Source organism: Protopterus annectens, chromosome 5.part0, assembly GCF_019279795.1.
Source record: "Protopterus annectens isolate FY-2018-M chromosome 5.part0, PAN1.0, whole genome shotgun sequence".
In the NCBI taxonomy this organism is placed as follows: Eukaryota; Metazoa; Chordata; order Ceratodontiformes; family Protopteridae; genus Protopterus; species Protopterus annectens.
This window is the reverse complement of record NC_056735.1, coordinates 1,313,219,118-1,313,245,504: the sequence shown is the minus strand read 5'-3', so window position 1 is coordinate 1,313,245,504 and position 26,387 is coordinate 1,313,219,118.

The following is a 26,387-nucleotide window of genomic DNA, read 5'->3' as shown; positions in this document are numbered from 1 at the left end:
CATGCTGAAACAGAGTGGTTCCAGTATGAAGAACTGGGGGGGGGGTACTCCTGTAGTGACTGGCCTTTTTGTGAAGGTAGACTCACCTATCTCTGAATCAGCTGACTATCCAGCAGGTGATGTAAGTGTTTATACCTAATTTCATGAGCTTGTCTACAATGCTTGAGTGGGGTATTGTATCAAATGCTTTGCCACGTTGAAGTAAGCACTATGCACTGTTTGGCAGTTGTTCATTGCTTTCGCTGACCTTCTTGAAGACGTTCACTAGGTTGAGTAGGCATAACCTTCCCTTAATGAAACCAAACTGGCTTGGTCCAATGTCCAAAGGTTTCCTATGTCATTATTTATCATGTCCACAATTACTTTCCATGGTCTTACACATGGGAATAGGCAGGTTTATAGGTTGGTAGTTTCCCACATCCATGCATGCTTCACAATTGTGCAATGGGATAACAGTTACAGTCCTCCAGTTGCTTGGCATAAAGCTTGTTTGGAGGCTACAATTGAATAGTGTTTTTACTGGCCCTGATAGATCATGTTTCATGCTATTGAAGAGAGTGCATTGAGGACTTGTTCCCTAGTGACAGCGGGTTGGAGCTATGGTTGGTGCTATTTCTTGAGACGTGTCTGGGGGGGATGTGGTAAAGTTGTAGCTGAATTATTCAGATTTGCTATATCCTCCATCTCACTATGGGTGTCAACATTTACAACTAGTTCAACACATTGTTGTTAATTCCTTTTAAGGTTTTGGACATAGGTGAAGAATGCCTTGTGGTAGTCCTTAGCCTGGGATGCTACTTTTACCTCAAATTTTGCTTTGGTAGACTTAATTAGTCCCTTGAGTTGTTTGTTTAGTTTGATGAGGAAGTTCTTACCCTGCTGGCATTGCATCTCCTATTTTGGCCATGATCTTCTTCCTTTTTCTATACAACGTATTGATGCTGGAATTCCACCAAAGTAGAATATTTAAATATATATATATATATATATATATATATATATATATATATATATATATATATACACACACACACACATATATATGGGTCTACTTCATAACATTGAATAACATTGCATTTCATAACATTGACACCATAAAATTGAAAATTCAAAACACTGAAAACCCAAAACATTGAAAACTCAGAACATACATTGCACAACTAAATAATATCACCTACATCTACAACAACACCTAACTAACAAACACACTTTCTACTACGTTTTTGCAGGGGGGGGTAAGCCCCCCTGCACCCCACCCATGTGTATACACTGAGGTTAGGAAATTAACTTTTTTTCCACTGTAATGCGATCTTGGAGTTGGTATATTTTATTTACGGGGGGGGGGCAGAGTAGAAAGTGTGTTTGTTAGTTAGGTGTTGTTATAGGTGGAGAGGATGTTAGTTACATACGCATGGTAGGTTTCAATGTTATGAAGCGCACTTTCAATGTTCTGAGTTTTCACTGTTTTGGGATTTAGATGTTTTGGTCTCAGTGTTATGAAATTCAATGTTAAGAAACGTCAGTGTTATGAAGTAGACCCATATATATATATATATATATATATATATATATATATATATATATATATATATATATATATATATATATATATATATATATATACATACATAGATAGATATATTTTTTTAATTTTATTTTATTTTATTTATTTTTTTTGAGTTTGGCCTGTGCCTATTTTGGGTAGGTAACACTGCCTTTATGCAGCTGTATATGTAATTGTAAAGTTTGTTTTTGTGAATGACTCCACATAGGCAGTTGTGTTCCTTGGGTTTGGGGGGAGGGGTTGTATCACTTAAAAGTAGGAAGTTTTCCTTGGAATAATTCCTAAATGTTTCAGGGTTAGCTGGTGCCATAGGTTTAATTTTATTACAAAGGAGATGACTTTATGGTCTAACCTGTCCAGTGAGGATGTTACACTTGGGTGGGGTGCAATGATTCCCCCATGTTGGTGAGGACTAGATCAATGATGGTAATACTCCTAGTGGGCCTACTGACAAGCTTGTCCGGGTCGTTTGTTTAGACAAAGTCCAGCAATCATTGTTTCTGCAAGACTGAGGTTGTGTAAGATTCCTGGTTCATAGTGGAGTAATTGAAGTCACCCATGCATATGGTGGTGGGTTGAATGGAAAGTGACACAAGTTCATTAAGTAAGTGGTGTGGGGTTTCCTGGATCATAGAAAAATTACCTGAAGCTTGCAAAGATATGGTATGTGGCATTGCTTATGTGAGTTGTACATAGAGGAGCTTATGGGGGGGAGGTTGGCATAATGCTTAAGGTGTTTACCTTACAGACACAAGTTGCAGGGTTTGATTCTCACTTGGGGTAATTGGCTAGGCTTAAAAATGGCCCACAAGGGCAGTTAGCCTAGTGCTAAACTATGAACCTATGTGCATCATACTGCTTGCCCAACCTTGACATATGATTATTTTGAATGTAAACTGAGACAACTTTGTAATTTTTCTCCCTTTCTGTGCAATAGCTGGTCTAAATGTGTGGAAGGCATTATAGCCCTACACTGCTGGGTTGCTCTCTGCATATATAGGCAATGTCTCAGTAATTACACAGCTGTCTGTATTCGCTAGGTTTTGGAGTGGACTTTTTTAGACTCCTGGCATTGAGCAGTATCAGCTTTAGATAAGTCTGAGTTGGATTAGTTATATCAGATGGTGTATCAGGTTGGCCTAAAGATGGCACTATGGATGTAGATAAGATTTTAGCCAATATTTGAAAGCCTAGAGGTGACAGATGGAGACCATTCCTGGTGAAACATCATGTTCTGTCAACCATGTGTGGTTTAATCATGAGGGTGAAGCCTGACTGATTAAACAAAGGCAACCATGGGTAAATCTTCAATATACCACAACCATGGAGTCAGTTATTGCTATTATATAATGACATTATTTAAGAAATAAAATACTTACTTTTCTTAAATAATGTCTTTGTATAACAGCAGATTGCTGTTCTTCCACTGGTTGTGGCATACTGAATCTGCGTTTTGATGTACTGCGCATGCGTATGGGACTTTCCCATGCATACCCAGTACATCAAGGCTTTGAAACGAAAGCAACGGAGAAAAGAAAGTCTCCGTTTTCTCTCTCTTTTTTTATTGTAAAAAAAAAGTTTTGGGACAGTTTATACCAAAAGAAAAAAGTCAGGGCGACTGGACCTTTTTCCATTGGTATATTGTGGGATTTACAACAGGCACGCTATCAGTGTGCACATTTTAGAATATTAATAGGGAGGAATTGTATAACTGTGTATATTCGATGGGCTCCTGTATGGGAAGTTTAAGTTATCTCACAGTAAAAACTGTAGCTTGGATGGGTTTTTCTTGCAGTATAATATAATATACACACACACACACACACACACACACACACACACACACACACACACACACACACACAAAAACACATAGGAGATAGATATGTATATATATTTTTTCTTTTTATTGTCCCCCCTACCTGCCAACCATCAAACCTTCCCCATTTGAATTAAGCTCATTTTTCAGAAGTGTCATGGTAAGTACATTATTTAGGCAAACATGATGGTTCTTATGTCCTTGCCAGTACCCCTGCTGTTGTCAGGGCTTTATTCCTGTATGCCACCGGGCTAACTATGTATGTGTATACACACACATATGTACTGTATGATTCCCCGGAGCTCTGGCCTGAATATTATTTGAGAAAATAGGGACAGCTCCCACCAAAAATTACAATAATAGGGACTAAAAAAAAAATCAGCCTTATTTCCATTCAAATTGCTTGACTTCAGCAAATTCAAGTCATTAAGAACTATTTGCTGTTGACTACTATTTTACCAGTCAGAGGTAGTGTAATTCCCTTCTCCACAGCCAGTCGAGTTATGCTGAGCTAAACATTTGTTATCTGTAGACTGGCATTCATTTTTGCCATAAAGAGACAGTCCACAGCTTCCTCTGCCAATGTAGCCTATTAAATCAGTTAGTACATAATGTTTCATAAGCATCTTCTAATGACTCTCTGACTGGATTTCATGCCATTCAGAGAAATAAAGTGCATAATATATCACACACACACACACACACATACACACACACACACACACACACACACACACACACACACACAAATATATATATATATATATATATATATATATATATATATATATATATATATAGATATATAGATATATAGAAATATATACATACATATATATACCCATATATGCTGAGGTTCTTAGAAGTAATCAACCTAAACCAAATCCTCCTACCTGCAGTAATTACATATATGTTACATGTAGTAAGTAAATAAGACTGTTGGTTCAAGGCAGGAAGCTTAAACTGTTCTGTGCACGTTACTAATGCCATTCTGTATGACTGCGCAAAGACCAGTTTATATATATTTTATTTCATTTAAAATATTAAGAAGTATATTCTAAGCCATATCATGCAACACTGTACTTTATGAAAGGAAGGCGTTTTATAGGAAACAAAACCTAATAGATGACTAAAGGTGCAGGGTCACAATGTGAGCAGATCATTACAGACCAAAAATATAGGAATATATGCAAAAAAATCACATAATGCAACTTGCAAAAATAAAACAGTCAGAAATGATAAAGATCAGGCATTTTGATATCCTCTGTTGCATGACTTCTTGAAAAAGATAATGTACTCATAACTGATATTGATCAGACATGTTTTATATGCCTAAATGTTGTAAGTAGTGCCAAGTTAATTGCAGTTTGAAGCAATATATCACAACTATTTAGTTATGTTTGAAAGTCTTTCAGACTTGCTTTTCAAATGAAAATTGACAGAATACAAATGCAAATAGGTTCATAGGTTCATAGGATCGTACTAAGCTAACTGCCCTTGCGAGCCATTTTAAGCCTAGCCGATTATCCCTTGTGAGAATCAAACCCTGCACCTTAGTGAGAAAATAAACAGCAGAAGAGCTACAATTATGTATTTTAATGCAGTGTGCTTCAGACTGCTTTAAACTCAATACATACTGAGAAAATATGTAATAGTGTAGCAAGAATGATGTAATAAATGACACAAAAAGTATTTTTATAACTTCCAACAGGCAGTCACGCAGGTATATTTTTTCCATTAATGTTGGCTTTTTTAAAACACATCTATGAGATGAGAGAGATATGAAAAGTTTAAACAAAAATAAAAGAAATGTAAGTTTTCTGACCACGGTCTACGCTCATCCCCTTTTTATCGTAGAGGCAACTGTTTTAAGAAAGATTGCATCCATGGAAGGTGTATAAGAAGAACAGAAGAGAGTAGCAAGTTCAAGAAATTCAAGGAAGTACATGCACTTTTAGATATTCTTTCTCTAAACCAACTTTGTTAAACAGACCTATTTATAGTCCTGTTATTGAATATTCCATAATGTTTTTGCCTCACAGCAAGAGGTTCTCTTGTTTGATTCTGGGTTGCAGTGCCTTCTGCATAGAGTTTGCATGTCTCCCTGTGTTCATGTGGGTTGACTTTAGACGCTCTGGTTTTCTGAAACATTTCAGAGACATGCAGTACATTGTCTAAACTGGCCATAGTTGGGTGAGTGAGTGAGTGAGTGAGTGAGTGAGTGAGTGAGTGAGTGAGTGAGTGAGTGAGTGAGTGAGTGAGACTGTGAGTGCATAAGGAAGAACAACTGGCTAGTCACCCAGTGATGATGGTCCTTGTTGATGTGACACCCCAACCCCATGGGCAAAAACGGGAAAAAGGAGATGATGAATAGATTACATACTTTTTAATATATTTTGCTATTTAAATAAAAAAGTCACACTTATTTCTACACATACTCTGTTCACCCACCTACTCACACACACAGACTTACACCTTCAGATTCTGAATCTGTAGGGGTGTTATGAGCTTAAAAGCAGCACTTAAACAAGTAGGAGAAACCAAGAGTTATGTGACTTTCAAATACATTACAGAATTTGTTTTAATATCATGCTATTATTATCTTGATCTTCTCTGAATCTTTCCATACAAACATATACACACACACACACACACACACACACACACATATATATATATATATATATATATATATATATATATATATATATATACATACACACACACACACACACACACACACACACACACACACACACACACACACACACACACACACACACACACACAAACACATATACACCACACATACATGGCTTTTTTTTAAATGTTCTTGTTGTAGACAATATAACTTATATAGCAAGCTCTACAAAAAGTATATCAACATTTACCCTCACTCCTGGGGCATCATCTACATTTCAGCTTTTTTCACTAAATTAGCAAAGCTATAAAATCCATCAAATATATCACATTCATCATATTTGCTAAAAGCTAAATTAAAACCTTACACACTGTATAAACTAAACACAGGTGCTGACACTCCCAAAATATCATATCCCAGTTAAAGTAATCCCTTAACCCTACCTATTTTGGCATGTTGTGTCAGTCCTCAAAATGTTGTTTCCCCAACTTAAAAAAAAAAATACTTTTCCTTTGAAACTGTAGCAAATTGCTTACTACATCATATACCACACATTAAGCACTGAAGAGCTTCAGCCCTGACCCTAAATGTACGTATTTTGAATGCAGTTAGAACACTAATGGCTGATCAGCTTCTCCTGATCGAACCCCACATACTCCTTGCCCCCAGGGCAGCTGTCCACTTTACTCAACTGTAGCTACTCCTCTGCTTAATTCTGGTTTAACTGCAAAACACAAACAATATGAACAGCTGCATTTCCCAGAATTCAGCTAGATATTTTCCATTACAACAGCAGAACTCACCATATTTTAATTTATTGCAGCTATACTTACTTAACACATAAAGACTAAATTGTTCTTCTAAAACAAGTGCTTTTTATGTTAAAGCAGTTTAACGAAAAAAATATGAATGCATTTTTATGTTTTATGCCCCTGTACCACTTTATTCATGTGTACTAACCCTGATCCTAACCCTTCCACTTCCCAGACTCCAACATCACACATCGTTTTATAAACAACTTTTTCCTGGCAGTACCACTACACAAGACACTTGCATACACACTTTACATATAGCAGCATGTGCACATAGCATTTAATAACTCCCCATATGTAACATTTAATCTATCTGTAACCCAGAAACAGACACGCACACACACACACACACACACACACACACACACACACACACACACACACACACACACACACACACACACACACAGACACAGTTTCTGTCTCCCATCCCATATATACAAAAGTTTCAGTATTAGAACAAAAACTCTGTTACCTTTGTGCAAGTACAGCTCACATACCATAGTAACAGTCAATGTACCTATCTTCAACCTTTCTGAGCAATTAAAAATCAATGCTTTTGTTAAAAAAACACAGTACTAAACTCTGGGGACTGAAAACACATTTAACAGTGTTTATTCCAAACTAATGGTCCTATGGCCAGTGCCCAGTAATAAATGAGGGGACACACACGCACACACACACACAGGCACACACACGCACACACACACAGGCACACACACACACACACACACACACACACACACACACACACACACACACACACACACACACACACACACACACACACAGTTTCTATCTCCCATCCCTTATATCCAAAAGTTTCAGTATTAGAAAAAAAAACTTTCTTACCTTTGTGCAAGTACAGCTTACATACCATAGTAACAGTCACTGTACCTATCTTTGACCTTTCTGAGCAATTGAAAATCAATGCTTTTGTTAAAAAAAAACAGTACTAAACTCTGGGGACTGAAAACACATCTAACAGTGTTTATTCCAAACTAATGGTCTTATGGCCAGTGCCCAGTAATAAATGTGGGGATTAAGTATGATGTTAATGTGGACATACAAAGTAATTTAGTAACATCAAGTTGTTGTTGTGTCTTTCGGCTTTTCCCATTTAGAGGTCGCCACAGCGGAACTCTGGCCCGCTAATGATTGGCAGTAGATTTTTACATGCTGAGTTGCCAGCCCTGACACACAACCTTCAACGAAGGTACGCCCATTCACGCATGTCTCCACACAGAATTCGCTCTAGCTGAGAATAGAACAGAACAACATCTTACTGTGAGGTGACAACACTACCGCAACACCACCACCACAGTAAAATTTAGTAACATCAAGTATATGATGCTCTAGGTGAGAATCGAACAAGACAACGTCTTACTGTGAGGCAACAATGCTACAGCAGCACCACCACAATATATATATATATATATATATATATATATATATATATATATATATACATATATGGTCTTAAGAATCTTCCTGGGACATGTGCATGGAAAAACTTAAATAAAGAGGTTGCCCTTTTCGGCACTAATAGATGTCTGAGTGATGGGAAGGAGGTTAAAATGTATATGGCTGTCAAGAGGAAAAGAAAAGGAGAAGGAAAGAATTGGATGGGAAAGCAGAGAATATAGATGTCACGTTTCCACAGCATAACATTGTCACTGCTGCTACTGTATCAAACTTTAATGGATGCAGATACACTGAAAATTATCCAGAATGTATCACAGGTTGTTGTCACAGGGGTTTCTATGCTCAGGGGAATTAAACATTTTTAAGACAGGACAAAGAAAGAATTATCACATAATGCTTATGTGGCAGTTATGTTAGAGACTTTAGAGTTGCTCTGGAGTATTTGTTTAAAAAAAATCTCTAAGGTATAATTTTGTTAATAATGATGTTAAGACTAGTGAGTTAAATTTTTACTAGGAGATTAATACCATTACTTCTGTAAGTAAAACTATGAACTTTAAATTAGCTACTATTGATATTTTCCATCTGTATGGTACAATCGAGTTAGGTTAAATGTGGCTTGACAATTCACTAATATAAGAAAGTCATGCTTGAGTGATTCTATTGTAGGACTTACCATCTAGGAAGAAACTAATGTAAAATCTATGCTGCCTGGTCAGGACAAAAATTCATCTTAGTCATCTGGATAACAAAGTGATTAACTCAAGGCTTATTAAGATAAGTCAACATTTTTTTATTGAAAATGCCTTTTATGTAATGCTAGGAGTCTAAGTAATATGTTTTCAGGCCTTGAGGCCAGAGTTTTGGGAGGAAACTATGATGTAATTTTTATAACCAGTACTTGGTTTAACGTTACTAATAAAACTATAATGCTTGAGAGATGCAGAGGCCACCATAACTTTAGGACAGATAAAAAAGACCATGATGTCTCAATTTATGTTAGAAGCAATACTTTGTCATCAACTATTTTTTGAGTAGTGTTATTGAAAATATTGGTGTTGATAACTCACAATGGAGAGTGGTACTTTTTTACTCACCACCCAATCAGTCAAGTAATAACCTGTATTCCTTTTATGCCTCCTTTGATAGCCATTTCAATGGGGTTTTTGACATTGTTATGGTTGCTTTAAATGTAGTGGATTGAGCCAATTTGGCTTTCAGGAACAAAGGTACTGTCTCCATTCTAAGAAATAGTTAACAAACTAGGAAGAATAGAATTTTGAGTATTGTTTGGATTAAGTGGAGGTAGTCACTTGCTTTGATATTGAACCAGAGTTGTTAAGCTTTGTGTGCCTATTGGAATTTAATACCGCCCTGATAATAAACACTATTCAAGACTGGCCTACCAAACTTAAATTCTATCAGGTTGAATATACTACAGTTTGCATAGACATGTCCCACTGGAACTGACTAGGATATATAATATATCAATCAATTTCTCTTTGTTGGGATTTAATTTTATAGACAGCGTTATTCAAAGGTCAATAAATATGTTCCTTGTGTCACTCCAAAGACAATACAAAAGTGCTTGGAGGACTGCAAAGTTGTATAAAATTAATAGAAGGAAGGAACTTATCTGATATTTAAGAGGTGACTAAGTTTATATTAAAATAAGTTCCAAATGATTTTAAATTTATACAGATAATGAACAAGGAATACTAAGTAGAAAAGTTGAGCTTAATCTTGCTAATTATACTTTAGACAGCAAAATGTGCATAGCCAAGACATTTGGCTAATGGAGTTTGCTGACAAATGTAAACTGTGGGGTGTTAAGTTACCCCCTGACACCCAAATCCTCCAGAAAGAACCCTGCTTGTAGCCATGGTCTCATAATCTGGGCACTGTCTACAACATATGACATAGGTGAGGATGGTGTTATGGAATGATCTGACTTCTGATTTTGCTGTGGAAATGGTTCACCTACATACCTTTTTCAGGTGGACCTTAACAGAGCACCTATGTTAAAAACTTGTCTAACTCATTTTAGATGGTATCACCAGGATGTAATTGATGTGTGAGAAAAGTGCAAGTCAGTTTGTAGAATATGGCAGGAAGATAGTTTATTTTTTTTAATAGGGTTAAGACTATTAATGCCAAAATAATATATATGGCTACATGAAACATAATAGCCATACTAGCATGTGAGCACTTTTTAATATTTATAAAAATAATGTATTGTTTTAGCAAATCATTGTTTACAAGGAAAGGGGGAAAGCAATTCAGCAGAAAAAGTACCACAAAATTCAATGACAGCACTTATTATAAAAGTGATGTCATGTCTGCAAAACAATAGATAAATGCAATGCTGTAGTATAGAACAGTGTGAAGTAATTCCACAAAACTTCCCAGAAAAATAGACAGGAGATTCTATTTCAAATGAAATCCTTCTTATTATTACTATTAGCAGGTTGAAGCAAATCCCTAGAACTGAACTAGTCAGCCTACACAGAAGAAATAAAAGGAACAGTGTAAATTACTGTACAATTTACATTAACAACTGTCTATGGCATCAGTTGCTTTGCAGCTTCTTGAATATAAATTGACAACATACTTCCTAAGAGCAAATACAAAGCCACAAAGTTATTTATATATATATATATATATATATATATATATATACACACACACACACACACACACACACACACACACACACACACACACACACACACACACAAAGGGATGACATATGTGTGCAGTATGACATCAGGCTGAAATAAAAATGGACATATCACTTGAAAATAAACAATATTCAGTATAAGATGGGCCTCCCATTTAGTTAAGCTTGTCACATAGGGCTTATATAATATATAATAATATTGAAGGTAGGCTATTTGCTTCCTTGCTTCCCCTCACATTTAATGTAAGGTGACAAGTATACTTCTATGCGAAAGAGTGTAGGTATTATGATGAAAATGCATAAAAATGTCACATATTATGTAATAAAAAGAATGACAAATGAGGTATGAGCAGATGTTATGCATGATTCTGTTTAACTGAAAAACTGAACAGACTTTGTGTACAATTTCTGAATACAAGAAGAGTCCAATCACAATGTTTGTGCAGTCTATTCACTCAGAAATGCTACACTAAATATACGCATAATGTACACTTTGTGGCAACCTTTATGAATCCAGCCCATAATCTTACCAAACTCAGAACTGATTCTCAGCACACCCTTGAGGAAGCAACCATAGCCGAAGCAATAAAAAGATTTTTAACAGTCAAGCGGTTTCATCTTACACAAAAGGTATAGACTTCTTCAGAACGGTAATGTTAGCTGTTTTGTTACCAAGCTGTTATATAAGCATGACCAACTTCATCATGGGACTAGTGAACAACCCATATAGAGTATTTAAAAGTACATGAACAAGAAAAATACATTGGATAAAAATACATTAGATGAAAAATAATGAATACATTAGATTAAAAATAATAAACACATTGTCAGGAAATACTAAGTAACATATTTATGTATAAAATATTTAAATTGAAAAACTGAGGTAAAAATCCAAAATAATGCATTTAAAGCTGTGATGAAAAATCACAATCTGTCAGCCTTCATTTTCAAATAACACACAAAAGACATACTCTTGTTGATAGCTGGAAAGTGGCAGGCATGTAATTTCAGCTGCCATAGAAGTTCCTTAACTTTCTATTATCTCTTCCTAGAGTCCCCCTCTTGGATTTTGAGTTATTCTTTCCAAATACGGGTGTAGCAAGCACATTCCATTTTGTACTAACAAGCTCTCGGTGCTAGCCCCTTATGCACCTATAACTTAGAAATTGCCACATCTGTCAAAATGCTGCCCCCAGCATTTAATAAATGTAAGTAAATGTTTCAGGTGTTCCCCCGAAAACTATTACAAATATTATTTTTAGATTAGCAATATTGCACCTGTTGTTAAAGGAATTCATATAGAGAGTTGTAGACATAATATGACCTAAAAAATGTTGATATAATGCTCAGAAAAAGATGTACTCAGGACAGAACAAAGAGTATGCCTGGCTACACCCTTGTTTCCAAAACAGTAAAATTAAATTTTGTGAAACCAGTGCAGTTAATAGATGTTCTTAACCTTTATTCTTTTTAGATTATATATGTGCTCAGTACACATTACTATAATGTCCTCTCTGTTTTTCCTATGCAAAAGGCTAAAGAAGAGTGGCATAAAGCTACATATACCACTCCCTTTGACCTACAAGTGTTGTATCCATTGCGTTTAACCATAACTCATCCTAAGTCAAAGCTGTCATCCTGTATAACATAGCTACAGATATTGCAATCATCACTTCCAAATGACCCCTTCTTTTCCTTTTTTTGTGAGGAATGATCTCTCCAACAAGTTCTTGATATCTACCTCTCTCTTGACACTAACTCTTACTATAGGGGAAGTAATTTACTCAAACTGCTGTTTGCTTTAAACATTTCATAGCTCCTCCTTATACTATGTGTAACAACCCACTATTATTGGAAAAGGTGATAATAAAATTGCCAAAATGTCTATTGGTGTTATGTGTGGATGCCATTGTATTGATGTTGTCATTGTTTCCTAGAATGGGCCAATAGATGCCTTTTTTACTTGCCAAATACTTCATCCCAAATATTTTCTGTGAATGACTTGGAATAGGCTCTGTCCATAAACATTTGTTTCAACTTAGAAATTTCCTGAAGCAATACATTTTTGACTGAAATTATTCATATAATCATAACAAACTGGCCCTTACCTGTAAAGGGTAGCAGCTATTAAAGAATAAAAATGTGCCAGATTAAGTGGGTTTGTGTAAACTTTGGGAAGAAAATCTAACTTTCTTTTTATTAGTTTAACATCCAAAAACTCTACTAGTCTGCATTAATATTGTAAGTAACGCTGAAAAAGATAGAGTACTATTAAGAATTTCTATAAATTCTTTTAAGTCACTTTCAGTCCCAGACCAAAACAAGCAGATGCCATCAAGGTAATGCCTATAAAATTTCCAAAATTTGAAATATTTTGAGGGAAAAATAAAATAACATTTGCATAAATTAGGGCAAATGCCTTCCCCATAGTGATGCCTGTACACTGTAAATAATACACTCCTTCAAGAAAATAAAACTATTATAGTGCACTGTTTCCATGAATGAAGTAATTAATCTAAACTTCACACTATCAATAAAATCAAGTTCTGTAACCAGCTTCACTGAATCATTCTAAACTTGTGGTGTGGGGAATAACTGAAAACAAATAAATTATATCAATAGTAGCCAATTTAAAAGCTGGGGTCAATAGGTCATCCTTAATACCCTTTAAAAATTGCCAAGAATCTCTCAACAAATATAGAAATCTATGCACAAAAGCTTTCCATTTAAAATCTATAAAGATGACTTTGGCTGTATCTTAGATCGACTGGCTTCAATATAGGATGCATAGATGGGTCATAAACTGATTTGTAGATCTTAGGTATACTGAAAATATCTGGAATGACTGGCTTTTCAACAATAAAGAAATTAAACAAATCTTTATGAATGACATAACTTAATTATAAATCCTGTAGCAAAAAAATCACAGTAAGCGCTTTCAAACTCACAGTTCTTCTTCAGACTGAAATATGCAGGCTTTTACTTAGAAATTTAAAACGCACATTAACCAATCTACAAGTATTATAAATTATCTATGCAAATCCCTAGATCTAAGAACCGGTTTTAAAGAAACCTTGTTGTTTATACCAGGCTTCCTGTCAGAGAGAAACTTGCATATCATAGGTTCATAGGTTCATAGGTTCATACTAGGCTATCTGCCCTAGGGCATTTATAAGCCTAGCCAGAGTGTGTTTGGCTTTCGCCACCCATTTTAAATTAATTTTGCTATGCCTTTTTTTGAGGTTAGTATACTGTGCCTCTGTCTAACAGTGACACAGAAGTGATAGCCGGGGTAAACCTACGATCTCCCATCCACTCATCAAGATTCCTCTTGAAGAGAGTCAATGTGGGACTCTGCCTAACCTGGACTGGGATTTTATTCCAGAGTGAAGGGAGCCTCTGGGTTATGAATCTGTCCCTCCAGCATGGCCTATTTATTTCAGTGCTGAGGTTCAAGTCTCTCGAGCATAGCTCGATGGGATTTGGATTTTCTGAGGTGCAGCATGTCCATTAATTCCGGGTTGGACATGGCTTTATATGTCAGGCACAGATCGCCTCTGAGCAGGTGGTATGCCACTGAGTAGAGCTGGAGTTTCTTTAACCGGCAGCATATGGCATCTGTTTGAGCCCTTTGATCCTCTTGGTGAGGTACTTTTGGGGTCTTTCCAGTTGCTGCAGGTGTCTGGTAAGGTACATCCCAAAAGGGGCATTGTACTCAATTATGGGCCTGATGAGGGATGAGTAAATAGGTACGATGACCTCCCTGATCTAGATGTGAATCCCTTCATGATTAGGTGGGCTATATAAAATGTTTTTCTAACCACTTTGGCCATGTGGTTGTCAAATGAGAGATTGCTATCAACTTGGGTCCCTAATGACTTCTTCTGTACTTAATGGATTACCACCTATGTGGTAATTTGTGGGCACTTTTTTTTGCCAAAGGGGATGACTATACACTTTTTGGCGTTTAGCTTGAGGCCATGGCTCTGGCACCAGTTGTCTGTTTCTATGAGGCCCTTTTGGAGGATGCTTGTGTCGGCTGGAGAGTTGATTATGGCGCCCAGTTTGCAGTCATCTGCGAACTTGGTCAGCCACAGTCCTTCCGTGTTGGCCTGTACCACCGAGAAATATATACTGAACAAGAGAGGTCCCAGGACTGAGCCTTGTGGGACGCCACTTGTAACTGGTTTGGAGTCTGACATGACTCCAGCAATTCTAACCATGTGGGTTCTGGCCTTGAGCCAGTTTGCAACCCATCTAGTGACATAGGGGTTTATATTTAAGCTGGTGAGCTTATCTATAATGCCCGAGTGGGGTATTGTACCAAAGGCTTTTGCGAGGTCCAGGTAGGCTATGTGGACCACCTTCCCCTCGTCAATGGCCTTGGTGACTGTTTCAAAGAAATCGACCAGGTTTAAGAGGCAGGATCTGCCCTTAACAAAGCCAAACTGGGTAGGATCCAGTGTCTGTAGGTCCCCAATATCTTTATTTATGAGGTCCATGATGATCCTTTCCATAGCTTTGCAGACCAAGCTAGTCAGGCTTATGGGGCGATAGTTTCCAGGATCCATTGAGGCACCACCTTTGTGGAGAGGGACCACTGTTGCTGTACGCCACTCTTTGGGTACATATCCTGTAGTAAGGCTAAGATTGAACAGTAGTTTTATGTTTGGGTTTAGCTCTTCTTGGAGTTCATGTAGGACGCAGCCTGGGACACCATCTGGTCCCATTGATGCTGTGTTTTTTGCTTTGGAGAGGGCGGATCTTACCTGAGCATCTGAGATGTCAGGGGGGCAGCACTCTAATGGGATAGATATTTGCCCTTTTGGTGAGGATAGGGGGGAGAAGTTTGCACTGAACCTGTCAGCTAGGATGTTGGCAATGTCTGTGGGCTTGGTGTATTTTTTGTCATTTTGGACTAATTCTGAGCATATCTGGGAATTCTCACCCAGGTTCCTAACATAACTAAAGAAAGCCTTGTGATTATCCTTAGTGTCCTGTGCAATTTTTCTCTCGAAGCTGGCCTTAGACGATTTTATGAGTGCCCGTAGTTTTTTGCTAATACTGATCAGAGATGCCTTCCCTTTTTGGGATTTTGCTCTATCATGTAGTAGCTTCCTCCTTCTATTGTATAGTTTGTTTATGGCTGGGGTCCACCAGACAGGATGTCTGCCTTTGGAGGATTGGGTCTTGGTTTTATTTGGGATTGCATGATCCATGCATTCCTGAAGGTGTTCATAGAATGCGTTTATAAAGGATTCTGCGGTCTGGGCCATATTTTCCACAGGCCCGGGGCTTTGAAGGATTTTGCCTCGGTTTTGAGGCGTGTGAAATTTGCTTTAGAGAAGTTTTTCACTGTGGTTTTCTGGGCAGGGGGGTGGGGTCGGGATGTGAATATCCAGTGAGATTAGTTTATGGTCTGATCTTACCAGTGAGGGATACACTTCTGGTCTGGAGCATAGTGTCCCCATGTTGGTGATGATCAGGTCCAGTATGTTTTCCCCTCTTGTGGGAGTGGTAACAAGTTGTTCCATAGCATTTGAGTTTATAAATTCTAGGAACCTTTGGGCTAGGGTGTTGGAGCTAGAATAATGCTCCCAGTCTATGTCTGGGTAGTTGAAGTCGCCAAATATAATGGTGTTTGGAGAGGCCTTCATATTTTCCAGTATTCTCAGGAAGGCCAAGTGGGGTTCCTGTGTTTGGGAGGGTGGTCTGTAGCAGGCTATTAACTGGAAGGCAGTTTTACCCACAGTTAGTTGCACATGGATAGTCTCTGATGCTTCGTGCTGTGCCACCAACCTGGAGGTGTGGGTATCTTTGACGAATATTGATACTCCCCCTCCTTTTGTGGTTTGGTCCAAGTTTTGGGGCCGAAAAGCATGGTATGAGGTATAACCTGGTAGTGCTGGGGTGCTCTCGGGAGCCTTGAACCAGGTTTCTGTTACTGCACAGATATCGATGTTCTCCATGCTAAGGAGAGTTTTGAGTGTGCATCTTGAGGTTTAGACTTCTGGTGTTGAGTAGCATTACACTTAGTTTCTTATCCCTTGTGATACCTATGGAGGTGGGTTTGTCTTTTGAGCCTTGCCTAAAAAGGCACTATGGGGGTAGCAAGAGCCTTTGCCAATATCCAAAAGCCCAGGGGTGACAGGTGCAAGCCGTCCCTAGTGAAGCATCGTGGCTTGTCGAGCATGTCATCCCAGGCTGACAGGCATTGATCCCCTTTGAATGACACCAACACTTAAGCCAATTGTTGAAATTGATCATCTTGTCTTCATATTGTGGCATCATTCTTGGTGAGGGTAAGATGCTACTCAAGGTCAGGGTCATACCGGCCTGGGCTACATGCTCAGAGAGCTCCTCTATGTCTCTTTTCATGTAGTCCAGGGAGGTACATCTCAGGTCATTCACACCAGCATGGACAATGACTGAGTCATATTTGTACTTGCCTTGGAGTGACCTGAGTGCTTGTGTTATGTGGCGGATCCTAGCGCCCGACAGGCAGCTCACCGTGACCTTCTTCTTGTTCAGCCTGGTGAGTGGGATGTCAGTGTGCCTGACGATAGAGTCACCTATTACAAGTGTATCAGGTGTGTTGTTTAGCCTTAAGGGCTGTGACTGTTCGGCACACTGGCTTTGTGAGCTATGTAAAGACAAAATAGCACTCACAACAAGCTCCGTACACACAAAGTAAAATATAAACCAAGTCCAAAAAGTCAAAGCTGTGGCACGGAGAAGCAGAAACCTTGAAAAACAATGTCCGTTATATACTTAAAACGACTGCCTGCTCTGGCATATCATCAACTGCTGTTTCACTTCAAAAGTCAGTTACAAAAAGTCACAACTTGCTATTCAGCACTGTAAGGGACTTCCAATTGCATCAGTCAACTCCACCGAACAATAACTTGTTAACACACAAATAAAATAATCCAAGCGTTCAGTGAAGTTAAAGTAAAATAAAAGATTTATTTAACATCCAGCAAGCGCTTTCGACAAGGTCTTCTTCAGGCCGTTATACAATTTTTCAAAAAACCTACACATACATTTATAGAGGATGTGACATAAACAGTGTGATGTCATATCCTGTGCAATTTAAAATCTGTTAAAAATACTCTCCTAATCTTACAAACACTGTAACATTTAAGCACATATTACTCTTGGTATGAAATAGCAAATGAAACTGCTATATGCAAAATCATCTGAATTTATATGTAACCCTATAACTATTACAAATAAACATACATAAAAACTTTAAAACTACAAGACATTCGCCTAAACAATTAGACGCTATTAACTTAAAATACCCAACCTATCGTTGGGTATAACATCTTAAAAACATCATTTCCATGTGCGTTGATTATTTCCACATACTACAATATTATTTGCACGATCATCATCAATTGCAATTATGTGAATATTCTTACTAAAACACATTAGAAACCTAAGCACTCTTCTGAACGTCCAGGCACTGTGGAAATAGTGCAACTAACAATCCATAAGTTTACCAGATGGTGATATTTCCAAGCGTCTAACACTTGTTACTTAAACCACATATATTCACACTGAAATAACTTAGAACACTGAACAATCTTCTGAACGTCCAGGCACTGTGGAAATAGTACACCTAGCATTCCGTAGGTGTAACGGTGGATGAAGTTTCCAAGCGTCTAACACTTGTTACATGAAACACACATAAAAAACCTCTGTATATAGGTAAAATCTCACTCACATAAGCTACAGTAATAGAATCCTAGATCGATGGCTCTTAACTGTGGTAAGCTTTACATCCAAATTTGCATTCGCACGTAAAACAAACTACCGGTTGCTGTTTCAACTTCCTGCAATCAGATAACTATAATGGAAGCGGAGCCAGTACTGCTATTTTAACTTAATGTAAGTCCAAGCTGCCGGTTCAACTTCCTGCAATCGGATAACTATAACAAAAGTGGAGCCTATACTACTATTTTAACTAAATATAGGCACTCGCTTAGCTAATGTGGGGGGCATATCTGAAGTGAACTCTTCACATGTTTCAGTTTTGAGTATTATTGTACAAGCAGTGTTCGAGATCTAGCTAGGTGTCACACTAGCTTATTATGCACTGAACTTATAGACAGAAGTTTAGTCAGAATAAACATCCATATCCAGACAATAACACAGCTGTTGTATTGCGCATTAAAGTTAGCAATGTTATTTAATATATTGTAGTTATTGCTTCATCAAGGGAAAGCATCTTAATTATTGTTTAAATTTTGTTTGAAGTATATAATGGAGTACAGCTCTACTAGTAGAGGTGCAAAATGTCCAGGCTTAATGCTCTTTCCTGTATTTAATGTTTGATCATTTACAAGGGCAATAATCTAATCTACAGTATGAAGTACAATCAAGGGGTGTCTGCAACACTTATTACTAAAGATGTAAATATATATATATATATCACTACAGTACTGGTTCGTATGGCATATGTAAATAGATAAAAAACTGTAAGACTTATTTAATGAATGCTTAATAATATCACTTCGTTAAACCTGATGTTACAAATAGGGTGAGGCAGGATATATCCTATAATATAAGGTACTTTCAAGAAAGTGTCAGGGAATTGACCAAATACAATATAATGTATCAAATCAACATAAAGTGTTGGAAAACAGAGAGTAGAACTGGGTGAAAGGTGTAATATCAGAAGTATGATAGCCATTGATGAAATAGGGAACTACTGATAAGGTGACCATCAAAAGGATAGAGGGGTGGGGTAAGACAAGATGGGAAGGGAATGAGACAGGAAGAAAAGGTAGGGGGGGGGAGGAATAGGAAGGATGGAGGGAAAGGATGGAAATGGCAAGGAATGGAAAATGATCCTACATCAAGTGGAATCAGAAAACAGGGCAAGCAAATGAGCGCATAGATTGAGTATGTATAGGGGAGTGTTAGAATACAGCTGAAGTGCTAAATTCAGCGAAAAGGTTTGCCTTTAAGTATAGGTTTGATAGATAACCTATCATTCAGGCCGGGGCTCCTTTCAGCCCTCAATCTGATGATCCATTTCAACTCTGTCTGTTCTGTTTTATTATACACATCCCCTCTTCTATTATCAGGTTTGTTCAAGTCTATTACTTGAAACACGAAACTGTGTTCCTCTGAAGTGTTCGAAACATGTTTGGACAGTGCATTGGATAGACATAGCGTCTTGATTTTATAAACATGCTCCCTAATTCTCTCTTTTAGTTTTCTATCTGTTTTTCCTACGTAAAACGCAGGACAACATACACAGGTGGCCAAATATATGACATGTTCAGGGTCACATGTAGCTGGTGATGTAAAAGTAAATTCTTGTTTAGTAGTTGGATGCATAAAGACATTAGATTCTTTAATATACCTACATTGGTTGCATGTATGACATTTCTTAGTTGTACTAATGTTATCACTACTAGGTGTTACTCTGTCTATCCTGTTTGGGCCACACAACATCTTATGGAGATTCATTTTATTTTTATATGTAAATTTGAGGGTATCACCTAACACTTTAGAGATGGTTGCATCTGTTAAAAGGACATCCCAATATTTCTTATAAATGTACTTAATGCTATTTACATCTTGAGTAAAATGTGTTGGAATCCGAGTACAGTATTTACTGTTATCAGGGAGAAGTCCAGGGCTAGATGTATCGGCATGTTGCACAGCAAAATACGGACGTGCTCTACCTTCCCTTAGACTGTCTATCCCTCTAAAGTTTTTTTCAATTTCATCTTCTGCATACGATCTGTCTAGGAACTTAGTCCGTAAATCGTCTAACTCACCCAGAAATCCTGGATAATTAGAGTTCAACCTGGATGCTCTCATCACTTGACTCCTCATAATATTACTGAATATATGACCTGGATGCATACTGCTACGGTGGAGCAGAGTGTTTCTGTAACATTTCTTCCTGTACACCCCTGTATTCAGGGATCCATCAGGAAGCTTCTCTATGTACACATCTAAATAGGGTATTACTTGTTTTGATTTAGTCATAGAAAATTTCAGAAATTCAGTAGCCGTATTCATTTCAAATTCCAGGATATTTAGTTCCTCCTCTGTACCACCCCAAATCAGAAAGAGGTCATCAACAAATCTGGTATAACAGAGAGCACATTTTCTAAAACTATCAAGCTGAAAGAGTGATTCATCCTCCCAGTCGGCCATAATTAAATTGGCGTAGCTATTGGCACAAGAAGTGCCCATAGCTACGCCATCCTTTTGTATATAAGTTTGACCATTAAAAATGAAGATGTTATTCATTAATACTATTTCCATTAAGTTACATATCACCTCAATTCTACCTTCAGAGTATGTACCTTCCTTCATTAAACGTCTATTAAGCATTCTGAGTCCATCTTGATTTGGTGTCACTGTGAAGAGTGACTGGATGTCAAAAGTTACTAACAGTCTGTCTTGTATGTCATGGTTATTTTGCGTATCTACCACTTTCTCATATAATTTAATTAGAAACTGTTTCGTATCCCTTAGTATATGCTCATACTTGTTGACTATAGGCCTTAATAAAGATTCCAAGTATAGGGATATAGGCTCTGTAATCCACCCCTTACCTGCAACAATAGGTCTCATTGGTGGACATCCACCATCTTTATGTATCTTGGGAATACCTTGAATGGTGGGTATAGTAGGATGTTCAACTATAAAGTATAAATACTGGTGTAGTATCCTGGATGCCGATGCCTGTAAGATCCCCATTATATCTCCAGTTGGCCTTTGAAAGGTACATTACCTATACTTTTTTGTTTTTCAAGGTTTCTGCTTCTCCGTGCCACAGCTTTGACTTTTTGGACTTTGTGAGCTATGTGTTGCACGTGTTTTGTTTTGGGGTAGCGGTTGCTTGGTTGTCTGCTTTGGAGGTCTCTGCTGCTTAGGCAGATTTTTATTTAGAGCCTCCGAGTATGTTTTTGTGTGTTTATGTGTTTGGTTTGTTGTCGTGGTAGGTCTATGTGAGACTGGAATTGTAGTGAGTGTGGTTTCCTTCTCCTCCTGACTGGTTACGCCAGTACTGAGTTGAGAGAGCTTAGCCTCCAGTTTGGCTATATGGTTGCATCTCTCACATGTGTTGGAATTTGTTGGGAGGAGGAGAGGGTTGTCTGTGTACATGAGGCAGTTGTAACATTGCCTCAAGATTCCCAGATTCACCAGCTGGACCGAGAGGAGATTGACAACTGCTTGCTAGAATAGTATTGGGAATTCCTTTATAATTGAAAAAGGGCCAATGGGGAACAAGGTACTCAAGGGAGTTTGTGAGGGTGTAGTGCTTTTAATTTTTTAGAGCTGACTTATATAATTGCTTTAGTGAGCAAGTGCCAGGTAACTTAAATGCAATGTGCTACAGGTAACTTAAATGCATAAACGACAAACAGTAACTTTCTTTCAAGTGAAACAAGGAAATAAGTACAGTAAGCAATGCAGATATCACTAGGGATCCACAGAAGTGCTAAAAGGCCGCGTTTTAGGTGGAATTAGCGTTTCAGGGAAATAAACAAACAACAAGCATACAAATAAAGCTAGATTCAGCAGGCCTGTATCTAGTCTATGCTACAGCAAACAAGGTGTACCAATTTCAGTAAAAAACAGTTAGAATATGCAGGCACTATAAGCCTCTAACCAGAAATTCCCTGCTCAGAAGGGCAGAGTCCAGCCTCTCCTCCCACAAGAGTGCAGACCGCAATCCTTTTTAATGTAAAATAACTGGCCTGAAGCCCAAGTGCTTAAACCAGAACTAATACACTTTTAGAATAACAGACACTGAGCTCTCAATCAGCAGTTCCCAACTTAGAAGGATGTAAGCTACCTGTCCTGTCACCACAGTGCAGGCCACAAACCTTTCTAATGTAAAACAACTGGTCTGAAGCCCAAGTGCTTAATCCAAAAGACTTAGAAATGATAGCTACACTTTAATCAAGTTACTACCAGCAGTAATAAATACAACTGAATACTTTAAAGAATGCCTGGATTAGTGATCAAGTTATACAAACAAAGCTCCAGTATAGTTCCCTTTCCTCTGTAAAATTCACCAAATCACCACCTCTGGGACCCTTACTAACTGTCTCAATAACTTTAAACATAAAAAAATGTGATGGACCTGACTCATAAACATGTTTAGCAAGAGCATTGGTTAAATCAGCTCGTCTCATGGCATATTTATGCTCACAAATCCACTCATAGAGCATTCTGTTGGACTTACCAACATAAAAATTATCACATGCCACACACGTAGCTAAATAGATAATCCCCCGGATTCATGAAGCTTGCACCAGGCGCAGGCGTAGCGTAGGTGGCATAACGCCAAATATGTCCGCCGAGCGATTCAGGTACGAACCAATCCCATGTGCACTACTGGCATACGCCAGAGCTACGCAGCCCTCAGCATTGGTATGCAAATCACCCCATGCGCAGTGTCACACCATGCTAATGAAGGCATACAGCTATTCACGAAGTGGTGCAGGTGTAGCGCAAGCCCAAGGAAATGTAAACCAAAAAACACAGTTTATATTTTCCCAAACAGAACATTGGAGTTATGGAAGCGGACCACACACATGTATTACAAAGTTAACATATGCCAATGGAGAAATACACAGCCAATGGCACAAGAAAAGATGCACAACAGCTAAAAAACAACATTTAATGTCATGTCCACAGTAACGCACAGTACAACCGCAGGGCATATGTGTGTAAACAGGAATACAAAGGAAATATATAAAAATGGCAGAAAATCGCAATGAAAGACAAATCAGGATTGCACCATAATATGCAATGGTAGGCATGGCACACCACAAGCAAGACGCAAGGGTTGCCAGGGGCCCGCGACAGTGTTTGGCACTGTAACTATGAATTAGTAGTCAATGCCATGCAAATAAAGCAGGTAATACTGAATCGCAAACGTCCCACCAGATTAAGGATGTACCTGACAGTGCAGCGCTGTAACACCAAGGAGTGTATCAAAGGTGATACATGACATCAGCAGAGGGGTGTGCCACCATATCAGTAAGCACATTGGAGCAATGCAAATCTGGCCTGGCCATTGCTAAGCAAAGCTGAAGGACAGGGGTGGGGAGGAGGGTATAGAACCGTTTAGCTGAAAGCACACATGGTGCCCGAAAGTGCATGTGTACAGGGATGAACTCGTGCCCGAAACGCGGTAAGCGGATGCATGCGCCACGAACAATAGTACAAACAGGAAGGTCATGGGAAGAAAAGAAGGAAATGCCGAAGCAGGGTAATTGGTGTAGTAATGAGCAATTGACACCAATCAACACACAGCGGCCAATCAATGGCAGTAGACAAACCTGCATGCAGAAACCTGAAAAACAGGATAGGGGAGGCATAGGATTGCAAAGAAAGATGTGGAGGACCTGGAATGCAAAGATAGGAGAACTGTCATAGCAGAGCAAAGCAAACCCACAGTAGATCGGCAATAGCACACATTACACAAGATAAGCCAGGTCTAGGAAAGTACAAATGAAAGCAGGCAGATGGATGCATGCCAGCAAATGGTAGGTGTAAAGTGCACAAATGTAAACGGAAGGGCAGGAGGTAAACACGGCATCCAAATGTAATGCAACACCAAAGGCAGCACAATAGTGGTTTCGTAAATAAAACACAGAAGATACCCTGTAGCCACGATCGTACATCCACACACTATGACATCATCAGTGTTCACAGCAGAACAGTATAAAGTGTGAAAGCACCCAACACACACCTGTGTATTTCCAAACACCGCACCATAGGTGTAAACAGATGGGGAACTTTTAAAATGTACATGTTGGGAGCTGCCATAGCTGTGATTCATCAGCATGTGTTACAGACCGACGGTGTTGTGGAGGATGATGCTGACAACCACCGTAGGCCTCGGAGGAGGAGAAGAGTGTTCAGACCAAGGTTAACCTACCTGGGGCTACATGATCTGGAGATAGTAGAGCATTACAGGGTGGACAGGAACATCTTACAGCAAACAGTAGAGCTGTGCCAGCCACACCTGAGAACCAGAAACAACAGAGGGGAACCCATCCCAGTGGACACGAAGGTATGTGTAAGCTTGTGAATACTAGCCACATGTACCTTTCAAAGGCCAACTGGAGATATAATGGGGATCTCACAGGCATTGGCATCCAGGATACTACACCAGTTCCTGAATGCCATGTTACCACATGCCAATGAGCATATACACTTCCCCCGAACTCAGGAAAAGTTGGCCAGCAATATGCGTCACTTCCACCATGTGGCAAACTACCCGGAGGTACTGGGTGCAATAGACTGCATGCACATACAAATTAAGTCACCACCCGGTGAGTATGGTAGGCGTTACATAAACTGCAAGGGATTCCACTCCATCAATTGCCAGGTCGTGTGCAATGCCCAGGGTATTATCATGGATGTGTGTGCTGGCAGCCCTGGAAGCTACCACGACTCCCATATCTGGCATGCCTCACAGCTGTATCAGGTATTTGTCAGGGGGGACATCCCACAAGGTCACCTTGTGGGGGATGCTGGCTATGCAGGAGCCGTGGATGATGACCCCCATCAGAAATGCACACACACCAATGCAAGAACGCCATAATGAGGCACACGCACAAACCAGAATCATCATAGAGCGTGTGTTTGGGATGCTGAAATCACGGTTACGGTGCTTGGACACATCTGGTGGAGCCTTGCAGTACTCTCCAGGCACGTGTGCCCACATCTTCATAGTATGTGCCATGCTACATAATATGATCCTGCAGAAACAGCTGCAGCAGGGTCATAATGGGGGAGGGCCTCACAGCCCACCACAAGTGCCAAGGCCAACACAAGCACAGAGGGATCCAGACCACGGACACACTGTGCCAGCCCCAGTAGGCAGATGGAGGCATGCCCACTATGCCTACACCTTGGCAAAGAGGGAACGTATAGCACATACCTTGACAGTGTAGGCTCCCACGGACTGACACCCCTCCCCACCTGCACACAGTAACATGTATGGCACACAAACACGACTACTTGTAAATTGTGATGTATAGGTGGCCCACTGTGGAATCCTACATAGGCAGCCCTCAAACATTGTACACACAACAGCCATGGGAACACGGAACTGTCAACACCTGAACAGTAGATGTGCCCATCAGCATCTGTCGATGCTGTGTGTATAGGTTCCCAGGTACATTGGTAGGTACACGCTTGATTGTCAGAGGCAAAACACCAAACGGGGCAAACAGTGACACCCGTCGCCACAACATCAAGTAAGGAGCAGAGGCAATCATGGGAGCACATGTGTGTAAGCACTGTCCTACACACAGTCATCACGGATTACCCGCCGCGTTACTGAGGGGCTCCACAAAATGTAATCATGGATGTAGTGTCAAGGCAGGGGATGTACCCATGACAGGCATTAGTCACCCCGGCATGCTGCATCCACGGTCATATGAAGG